The sequence below is a fragment of the Thamnophis sirtalis genome, unplaced genomic scaffold, assembly GCF_051295495.1.
Source record: "Thamnophis sirtalis isolate CommonGarterSnake01/CBP01778 unplaced genomic scaffold, rThaSir2_p1.2 scaffold_1, whole genome shotgun sequence".
NCBI classification, from domain to species: Eukaryota; Metazoa; Chordata; class Lepidosauria; order Squamata; family Natricidae; genus Thamnophis; species Thamnophis sirtalis.
The window spans coordinates 68,762,931-68,774,272 of record NW_028261381.1 but is presented as its reverse complement, the minus strand read 5'-3'; positions in this window follow the sequence as shown (position 1 = coordinate 68,774,272).

Genomic DNA, 11,342 nt, shown 5'->3' with positions numbered 1-11,342 from the left:
GAACAACGGGGCAGCAGTGGACCAGTAGCTGGGAGCAGAAGAGCAACTGAGCAACTGAGGCACAGAGCAAAATAGCAGTGATGCAGAGCGCCCAGAACAGCACATGGAAACAACCAACGGGCAAGAAGACAGGGAGCAAAGGGGTAAGTATAAAACACTTGGAGACAAGGAGGAAAAGGATAGATTTTCCAGGCAGGGAGAAAGCCCTAAAAAGCATTCAGAGATTTCCTGCAAAAACAAATGTGATCTTTCTGCTGCTAATCCCAGGTTCCTATTCAGCATTCCTTGAAGGGAGAAAGCATCCCCTTCCTTTTAAGCCCTTCCCCCTGATAAACTGAATAGAGAAGAGACAAACCACACAAACTCAACATCTATCTCTCCAACAGCAACAACGCACTGCTCTTGCCACCACCTCCGGGTGGGAAGCAACCATGCCTCATGGACTCGCTTCCCTCCGCAACACAGGCGCCGCACAGGCGTGGTTGCTTCCCACCCGGAGGTGGTGGCAAGAGCAGCGCGTTGTTGTTGTTGGGGCCAGCCTGCTCGTCCATGGCTGGAGCCATCGTCGCGGGCAGGAGGGACCTTCCGTTCTTCCTCTGCACCTCGCCCGAGCGGTCGTTACAGTCGCTGCCAACGTCCGATGTCCGCCACCGCCGCTTCCCTCGTCCGTCTCGATCCCTGGAAGCAGTAACAAACTGGCCGCGTCCGCTCCACCGTCAGCGCCCTGACAGCCACCCCGGGCTCTGGAAGAGGCAGAGGTAAAGAAGGCGGCGGCGGCAGGGGGGACCCGCAGTTCGCTTCCCACCACAGCACAGGCGCCGCCAGCGGGCTTGCTTTGCTGAACACGGGGGCGAGCGTCTCTCCCTTCAGCTGCAGCTTCCTTTCCTCTCTCCGCCCTGCTTCTCCACCTCTTCCTGGGGATTGTGGAGGAATCTTGGTCTGGCATCATTGAGGAGAACCTGCCAAGCAGTGGCGGTGGCAGCAGTGGCAAAGGCAGCCAGGAAGGTCCGATCCTGGCCCGAGAAGACCCAGGCTACCCTCCCCATCTTCTAGCGGTGGGTATTTGCTAGTGATGAGCCTCGAAACAGGCGCGCGGCAGGTTCTCCTCAACGATGCCAGACCAAGATTCCTCCACGATCCCCAGGAAGAGGCAGAGAAGCGAAAAGCAGCTATAACATCCGCCGGTTCCTCCGGCGCTCCCACGGGTCGCTGTGTCCTGGAGCCGTCGCCCTTTCCTTTTTTCTCCTTTCGCGTGCTCACTCCCCACTCCATGCGGGCGACGGAGGGGAAGGAGTCTCTGGTGGCTGCTGCAGCAGCAGCAGAAGCGGTGGCGACGGCTGGAGCACAAATCCGGGCAGGTGGTTCTGGCTCTCCCTTCCCCAAGCATATCCCATTGCTGCTGGCGCCGCGGCGGGAGGAGCGAGCGAGAGAGCCACCGACCGACCCCGCGCGTCCCATCGCCGACTCCAACTCAGCGGGCGAAGGGGCAAACTCTCATTAGCAGCGGGGATGGTTAAATGTTACATCGGAAGATTGATGGGGTATTTTAGAATTCAATCAGCGCAGTAACAACTAAACAGGCAGGCATGCCAAGTGGCACAGGACAGGCAAGAATTTAGCAGGGGCTTTTTAATTAGGGGTGGAGGGAGATGGACCTCAATTCAGGACCGCGTGAGGGAGTCCTGTTTTTTCAAGCAAGAATTCTCAAAGAGCAGTTGCTGCCGCGAACGAAAAGCAGTTTTTAACCCCAAGCGCGATGCCACGAATGTCACTATTTCCATCCAAGCCGCCACCACAATCCTTGCAAGCCGGCAAGAAAGCGGAAGCAAGAAGAAAAAAATAAATAAATAACCACCCTCCCAAGCAGCCGGAGCTTGCAAATGGCGACGTTGCAATGAGGGTCGTACTCCTGACCCTCTAAAACTCTTGGGAAACTCCTTCGCAGCCACGGAGGGGGGACCCCATCACAGGAGCAGCCCCACTGGCGGGAGAACGATGGGACGGCTGCGAAAAGGCACAAGGGGGGGGAGATTGACAGCAAGGGTCCGTCCCGCCGCTCGCCTTAAAGTTCTCGCCTAGCCGAACTCTGGGGTTGCAGCCACTGCTCGCCATTCCCTCAACTCAGAGTACGGAGCGCGCGCAAAACCCTGCCATGCGGGACTCCCCGCAAACCTCTCGCATATCCCCCCCCCCGCTTGCTCCGTCTTACCAGATTTTGGGGGGTATCTGTGGAGGGAATTGGACGGGACATCCACCTCTTCCACTCCGGCGTTCTGCTGGCTGGTGAGCGCTCCCATGCTTCAGGCAGGGCGGCAGAGGGTATCCGGGGTTGCAGGGGGGGGCAGAGAGGAGGGGGGTGCGTCAGCTTCCCAGTTCGCGGCAGACCTTTTCTAGCCGGCTCAAAGGACTTCCCCGGACTTGCTTTGCTGAGCAGGGGCTTTAGTACAAAGGAAAGCAACTTCAGAGCTGGTATCGGGCCGGCAAAGGCTTCCCACTGTCGGCATGACTTTGAAGTGCGGCTTGCCTTCCATGCGGGCCAACATGGAAGGCAAGCCAGCCCTTCAAACTCATGCCGGCACTTTAGCGTGCCCCTCGGCCGCCATTCAGCGAAAGATGTTTCGCTGAATGGCGGGCGAGTTCTAAACTGCCAGCATGACTTTGAAAGGGCTGGATTGCCTTCCGCGTGGGCCGACGTGGAAGGCAAGTGGCAAGCCAGCCCTTAAAACTCATGCCGGCACTTTAGCGTGCCCCTCGGCTGCCATTCAGCGAAAGATGTTTCGCTGAATGGCGGGCGAGTTCTAAACTGCCGGCATGACTTTGAAAGGGCTGGATTGCCTTCCGCGCGGGCCGACGTGGAAGGCAAGCGGCAAGCCAACACTTTAAAGTCGTGCCGGCAGGCAGGGCTGGAGCGAGCGAGCGAGCATGCTCCGTCCCGGTGGGTGCATGAGCGGAGCACTTTTCCAGCGCTCCTGTGCCTGGAGAGCTCCCTCTGCATATGAGCCCGGGATCCGCCGTTTGCGCTCCCTTGCTCTGCCTCGCCACCCGCCTTCCCTATCTAGGGACTCCTCCAGCAGAAATAGCAGAGTCGCATCGAGCGCCGCTCTGCCTTTCTCTGCGCTCTTCCCGCCTGGACGCCCAGAGCCTCCCAGCCCGCCCAGCCCGGGGTGAGTCAGCTGCAGTGCAGCGGGCGACGATCCCGTCACCCCCCCTCACTCGCCCCGCCTGTCACTTACTCTGAGTTCGGAGAAGAAGCGGCGGCCCCAGGTGGCACTTTTCGCAGAGGTTTTCCCACAGCTTGTCCGGAAGTGGAGCTGGAAAGGCGAGCTTGCTCCCCGCTCACTCGCTACGCTACCCCGCCCATGCGAGCGGCAACGGATGGGCGGGGGACTCATGCGGCATGCTAAGCGGACTCCAGCCAATCAGTGAGCTGGCTGGGATGGAAAACTTTAAGCACGCCGTGTTTTCCATCCCAGCCAGCTCACTGATTGGCTGGAGTCCAGGCCAATCCAATCAGTGAGCGGCAGGCTGGGCTGGCTTAAATTTGTAGGTAGGTAGGATAGAGAACAGAACGATGAGCCAGCCCAGCAAGCTAGCAGCTGATGGGCAGGAGCTGCGAGCGCCAAAAAAGCATGCTTTTTAAAAAAGCGTGCGGGACGTGGGAAAATGCATTAAAAAGCGGGGGTGTCCCGCCAAAAGCGGGACGTCTGGTCACCTTACCTTTGTGCTATGGCTTGCATCAGAGGAGCAGCAGACTGATGCAAGCCATAGCACAAAGGACATCTCCTGCCTTCACCACCCATTGTACCCAGCCAAATACATGACATAGTGCAGGAAGCGCAGGAAATAACAACCTTAGAAATGATCAGGCTGTCTTGATATTGCCATGATTTTCTTTAATTCATTCCTTAATTCAGATTTGGGGTACATTCTGATGGAATGGGAAATGTGGATAGAAGAAAAGTTCTGTTTCCCATTTCCTGATTGATAGACAGGTTTAATAATTGCTAGTCAGCAATTAAGCTGGTTTGTTCTGGAAAATATTTTACATGCAATTTAAGATCACAATATGAAACAGGAAGATATTAAATTATTGAAAGCTACTTTATTATAGGGAAGCCACTCCTAATAAGAACTTCCAAAGCTGTTTGCATGATGAAAAATACTTATGCCCTTTTTTTATTTAGGTGGCATGTTTGTCAGATGAGGGCAGAGGGATAGGGATGAGGAAGAGACAAACAATGCAGGTTTTTGTTATTAAATAACTTGCACATTAGTTTATTAGTCCTTGACTTACAGACCCAACTGGGACCAGAATTTCCATTGCTAAATAAAGAGGTTAAGTCAATTGTATCCTTTTGTACAACTTTGTTTTGCCGTGGTTATTAAGTAAATCACTACAATTGTTAATAAATCAGGGTTCTTCCATTGACTTTGCTAAAAGTCAACTGGGAAGGTTGCAAATGACAATCACATGACTCCAGGATTCTGCAAACATTGCCAAGTACCCAAATTTTGATGATGTGACCATGTGAGGGTCATAAATGTGAGGGTCGGTTGTGAGCAGTGGTGGGTTTCAAAATTTTTTAGAATCTCTTCTATAGGTGTGGCCTGCTTTGTGGGAATGGCTTGACAGTCATGTGACTGGGTGGGCATGGCCAACTTGTAAAATGTGGTGAAACTCACTTAACAACGCTCTTGCTTAGCAACCAAAATGTTGGCTCAGAAACTCTGGTATTTGAAGCATGCAAGTCTTAAAGCTGTCAAGTTACAAGACCCTTGCACCCCTAACCCTTTAGGGAAAAAATCCTCAGGGGTGTTCAAACTTGACAGCTTTAAGACTTGTGGATGTAAACTTCCAGAATTCCTCCTCCAGTCATGTTGGCTCAGGAACTCTGGTATTGAAGTGAGCAAGTCTTAAAGCTGTCAAGTTACAAGACCCTTGCACCCTTAACCCTTTAGAAAAAAAAACCCAGGGATGTTGAAACCTGACAGCTTTAATACTTTAAGGTTTAGATAGGACTCTTAGTGGCGGGCAGGGTGATTGGTGAGCCAGCCAATCAGTGAGCAGTGGGCGGGGCAGGTGTGGTGCAGACGGGTGGGAGGCAGCGTTCCCTCTAAGTTGCACGCGCGTGTGCGCAGCCGCGCAGGTAACAAAAAAACACCGTGCACAAGCTTCAAACTGCAGCGCAGTGTTTTTTAATGTCTTCAAATGTGACTGAAAATAACCCCCTTCCCTCCCTTCTGAACTCTGATTTCTGATTGGTGAAATCAAGGAAGACTCTGCCCGGAGATCGATTATGCTGCAGAAGGGAGAATTCCCATTGGTCCTCTGGGGCTTCGTCAGTTCCTGGGAAAACGGGATTCGCTGGTTGTAGCCTGTGTTTCTCTGCACATCCGGAGTTTCTCAGGCATTGCCTCATCTGAAGCCCCGTTCTGGGCTCAGCATTTTTTCTGCGATCCCTTCGCTTTGGGGAGAGAGGGAAGCAGCGTGGAATTGGAATGCCTGAGCCAAAGGGGTCCACGGGATCTTGAGACTTGATTTTTGAGCAGTACCAATCCTTTCCACTCTTTCCTTTTCCTTTCTGTCCTTCTTCTAACTTCCTTTCTTTTTCCTTTCCTTTCTCTTTTCCTTTCCTTCTTTTCCATTTCCTTTTCTTTCTCCTTTCCTTTCCTTTTTCCTTTCCTTTCTCTTTTCCTTTCCTTCTTTTCCTTTTCCTTTCCTTCTTTTCCATTTCCTTTCCTTTTTCCTTTCCTTTTTCCTTTCCTTTCCATTTTCCTTTCCTTTCTTCTTTCCCATTTCCTTTCCTTTTTCCTTTCCTTCTTTTCTATTTCCTTTCTCTTTTCCTTTCCTTTCTCCTTTCCTTTTTCCTTTCCTTCTTTTCCATTTCCTTTTCTTTTTCCTTTCCTTTCTCTTTTCTTTTCCTTTCTTCTTTCCCATTTTCTTTCCTTTTTCTTTTCCTTCTTTTCTATTTCCTTTCTCTTCCTTTCCTTTCTCCTTTCCTTTCCTTTTTCCTTTCCTTCTTTCCCATTTCCTTTCCTTTTTCTTTTCCTTCTTTTCTATTTCCTTTCCTTTTTCCTTTCCTTTTCTTGTTTCCCATTTTCTTTCCTTTCCCTCCCCCTCCCCTCCCTTCCTTTCTGGGGGTCTGAGGGAGAGGGAGGGGACCCTTTTCCTCCTTGCCCCCCTCCCAACATCTGCTCTGATGGCAATTATGGCTAAAAAAAATTCAGGTGCTCGGGCATGAAAATGTGCGGCTCGAACGCTATACTTTTCCGCACACACTGAAAAAAAATTAGAGGGAACATTGGTGGGAGGAGGGAGCTGGAACCGGCTCTAAATGGCACTGTAGATTTGTGGAACCTCTTGTATAGAAGAGGTCAGAACTGGCAGGAACCTACCTCTGGTAGTGAGTCACTTTTTTCAGTGCTGTTGTAACTTTGGTCACTAAATGAATGGTTGTAGGTGGAGGCCCCCTTGTAATTAAATAATATGCAACAAAATATTTTACATATTTCTTGTTTATTACCTGTAGACTTACACATACAGACCTTTTTAAAACCATGCAAGAAGAAATAAATTAAACAACAGAATTTCTGGATTCAAATCTCTTTGTTTCTTAAATCAACTTCTTTTTTTAAAAAAAATATTTTTATTTTTAAAACAAACAAAAACAAAACAACACATACAAAACATTTTCCTCAATTTCGTCAAGCATATTGTTTGTTTACAAGCTTTTGTGCGCCAGGTTTTACAATTAGAAATAAGATCACTGGTTATCCATCAAACATAACTAAACACATCAGTATCATTGAGCACAAAGTCACCAACTCATGCCAGTTTTAAATTGCAGAGATTACAATATTCATTTAATTTCTCTGTGTTATAGATTACAGGTAGCGTAGATAATGAGCAAGGCAAATTAAGACTAATTATATTATCTTGTTATCTTGGGATTATATTGTTCCTTGAATTCAAAATTGTTTTTAGTACTTTGAAAAACCTGGAGTTACCAGGAATTTGGGAGAACTGGTTTAGCTAGTCCTGGAAATAATATTTTTTTAATATGGTTGTTGCATATCTCTGATATTCTATTGGGTGCTTAAAATTCATTTTAATTTGAGTGTATCATTACATCAATGAACACATCATATTTGAACGTATAACAAGGTAATCAATAGCAATCAAAGATTTGATTTCCTAATTAATAAAGCAGTATAATTTAAAATTTGTAAGTGTGCCATCTGATTTACACCCTGAAGGGAAAGCAAGTTTACAAAATCCAAAGCCTTGACTACTTGCTATTTGTGTTGCTTATTCACAAAGAGACAGTGGCATAAGAAGTAAACTTCAGCATCTCCACCCCTTCTGTGATAATTGTCAGATCGGATTCTGCAAGTCCATGTTTAAATCTATTTATTATTTTATCATACTAATTTATATGGCCATCCAACTCATACATACAGATGATTCTGGCCAACGTATAACATTAAAAATCCACAACATAAAAATCCATAAAATTGTATGTATTAATAAAGGTAAAGGTTCCCCTCGCACATATGTGCTAGTCGTTCCCAACTCTAGAGGGCGGTGCTCATCTTCATTTCAAAGCCAAAGAGCCAGCGCTGTCTGAAGACGTCTCTGTGGTCATGTGGCCAACATGACTGAATGTTGAAGGCGCATGGAACGCTGTTACCTTCTGTGAGAAAAATTATCCCAGATAATTTTTATAAATAGAAAGAAACGAAGAGATTAAAAGCAACAAAAAGCTTTATTCATTGATAAGAGGCTTCTTATCAATAGACTGCATGTGCATGTAGGATTCTCTAGGCAAAAAGAAAATGGTTACAGATGGAACAGGTAACTCTTAAATACACAAAATGAAATCTCACAATACGTCATCAAGCAATTACAAAAATACATGTGATCCATGTTCGTACTGAATAACAATGCTAGCAGATATCATGCGGCTGGCACGGAAATATCATGTCTCACAATACATTTGAATACTTTTAGGTAGTTTCCAGTAATATGAATGTGAAACGTCAGCTGCATTCTCGACATGTCCCTAAAACATCCCAAGAAACCCCTGATCTGGTATTTTCTCAGGGTTTGGGCAATAGTATGATACTAGCCCCCTTCTGTCAAAACATCTCTGGAACATAGGGGACTTGCCAAGGGGACTACCAAAACCCATTAAGATATTTTCAGCCAGGTCATGATAACCTCAGCCCTGAATTTCAGTTCCAACTTGTGAATTTCCAAGTAAGCAAGCAATTCATGCTAAGCTTGTAGCATAGTTAAAATGGAGATTCAGACTCAAAATGGAGTTTTCAGATTTTCCCAAATAACCCAATTATCTTTATTCTCTCAAGTCACTCTTTCTCCAGTTAGGACAGTTATTTGGGAAACCCCAGAAATTAACTCAATTCTCAATCTCCTGCATCATAATTCTAGCTTCCCTATTGCTTAATTTCTTCTTAGAGCACTTAGATCCTTTAAAGCAAATCAAGCAGCACTGGCTACATTTAAAACATAAAGGACCACATCTCACACAGACACATGTTATCAGGCATAACACAATGACCACTATAGCTCCCACAAACACCTCTTTCAACCAAGAAAAGTCTGGCAACCATGAAGTCAAGAGGTTCCAGACACTCCTGAAAGCTGAGCTTTCGGTTACATGCCTTAAATGGGTGGTTATATTATGCAAAGCTTTCAGTTTAGCTTCAATAAATTGTAATCGGTCTCCAATCTTGAAACAACAAAGCCCCTCAAATTCCTCACACCCATGGCCAATTCGCAACAATAGGTAATCAATCGCAATACGATTTTGCAATAATGATTTGCAAATCTCACCCATCTCATCTGCCAATGCTGCAATGGCTGATGAAGTTTCATTAATGCTCTTAGCTAAGGCACAAGCAAGATGACCAATCTGAGAGGCATTGTATTGAGTAGCCAACCATGGCCCTATGCCTAGGGCTGCAGCTTGAACTTTATCCAATACTACAACCTCGTCACTGCATCCTGCATCGTAATCATTGCTAAATATTCTCTCGCTTTCCTCTATATGCATCCAATTGAATATTTTGAGTAATATTCACCGGCTGGATAACCCATTTGATAGGGCCCCCAATATCCACTGGCTGAATAGCCCACTTAAACACATGTGGCTTCTGCTCCCAAATAGATGGGTCCCCAGGTTCATGTTCCTTCCCCATATCATGTGTCTGTTCCGGATGTTCATGAGCATAGGTTCCATCCAGGGGTGGGTTTCTCGCCCCGTTCCAACCGGATCGGTTGGAACGAGGCAGGCGGCGTCCTCGCGCACGCACGCGGCGTCCTCGCGCACGCACGCAGCGTCCTCGCGCACGCACGCGGCACGTGCATGCACACACGCGGCACGCACATGCATACTAGTGTCTGCGCGATGCTCCAGCTGCTCCTGGAGGATCGCGCAGGCGCTGTATGCGTTCTGCGCATGCGTGGAAAGTGCAGAATTTGTAAAAACCGGGTAAGGAGCGGGCGCGGGTGTGCGGGCGTGCGCGGGCGCGGGGGGGGGGCGTCGCCGTTCCTGGAAGTTATTTACTTCCGGGTTCGGCGACCAACCGGATCGCAGGGACCGGTGCGAACCGGTCGAAACCCACCTCTGGTTCCATCCATGGGTTCTTTACCTGCTCTGGCATCCTCTGTGTCATGTTTAGGATGTGTATCATGTACCTCATGGTCATGATGTGTATGGAGAGGCATCACTTTCTTAGGTAGCATTCTACTTCTATGAGAAAGATCTTGATTCATCATCTCATAATAAAAAGAAGTCTTCTAATTAATATCTCGCCCCACTGCCATATATGTAGTCAGGTGTCCTATAGTACAAGGACCCCCTATAACATGTGAGGGTACATATGCATAAGCATACAGACCACACAACCATCCTTTTGGTAAATACAGCACTGGTCCCACTGCTTCTATCTCTTCCACCTCAGAGCATCTGATGGGATGATCAGTGGGTATCTGCACATAGATCACCTTCTCCTGCCTCTTTTCAGGATGTTTATAATAAACACAATCATAAGCAGGTAACACTGTCTTCAGCTCTATTATTATTTTTTCTGGTTAGTCCATTTATTGGGCTAATGTGGACTCCGAAGGAGAGTGATAATGTGTGACAGATTGTAATTATTGGACTCAATAGTGAGCTTTGCCTCCTCAAACACAAATTTCCCAGGCACTGGTACTCCCATGAAGCATGTTGCCATTATATCAGACACTGAGGTCTCTCCCTTCACACAAAAAGAGGAGCTATTCAAAGCTACTTGCATTAAATCCAGAAAGACATTTCTCTCCTTTTTGCTTGGATCTAACAAAATTGGTTTATCACTTCCAGGCTTCACAAGTCCGACTACATTCCTCTTTTGCCTTCTTTGGCTTGCAAGCATATGTGGGAGAAGTTTAACATACCCAATTGCATATCCTCCTCTCCACACATAAGGCAAATTGGTGAGGCCTAAGCCTCCACACAAAAACATCAGTTTATATGGGGCCTTTAATTCCACATAAGGAAGAAGCAAGGCTTCCTCAATAATTTTAAACCTTTTATATGCAGGGGTATAATTCCCCAATTTCTCCATGCATTGCTCATGTATGATTTCCATCTTATCTGATAACTCAGTTTATCTGGTAACGATATCGTATTTTTGGTTACATCTCAGATATCTGCCCAAGGGCACACCTTCCTCAAAGGTTGATCTAATGCATATTTCAGCCTTAGTAGTGGTTTTAATCAGTGGTAACTGTGGCTGCACTTGAGAATAATTGCTATCAGGCTCAGAATTGAAGCATAACTGTTGCCATGTAAGAGGAAAACTAGGTAACATCCAGACAGGCTCCATTCCCACCTGAGAGGCATCCATCAAGGCAAGCACTAATATCACTGTAAAGCTCATTGTCCTAATGAACTAGGCCTGTCCCCCTTTGTTTAAGATATGTATGTGTAAAACAAAAATGCTTACCCTCAAACATCCAGGGCTTGTACTGGCTGTACGTTCATTGGACACAACATAGATATCAACTACTCTGCCAATTCTTTTCTGAGCAAAAGCAAAAGCACGATAAAGAAATTTATTACCCCCAGCCAACTAAGCAATTCCCACACCCAATGTTCCATATGCTGAGCTAACACTGGTCTTCAAGGAGCTTGCTTCAATGGTTTAACTCAGTTCATCTTTAAGGTGCAGCTACCGGTCCCATCACTCTGGAGTAGTGGACCCAACCTCTCTCTTTCATCCGCACAGTTGTCAACAGTACTTGAAATGGACCTTCCCACACAGGTTGCAACTTC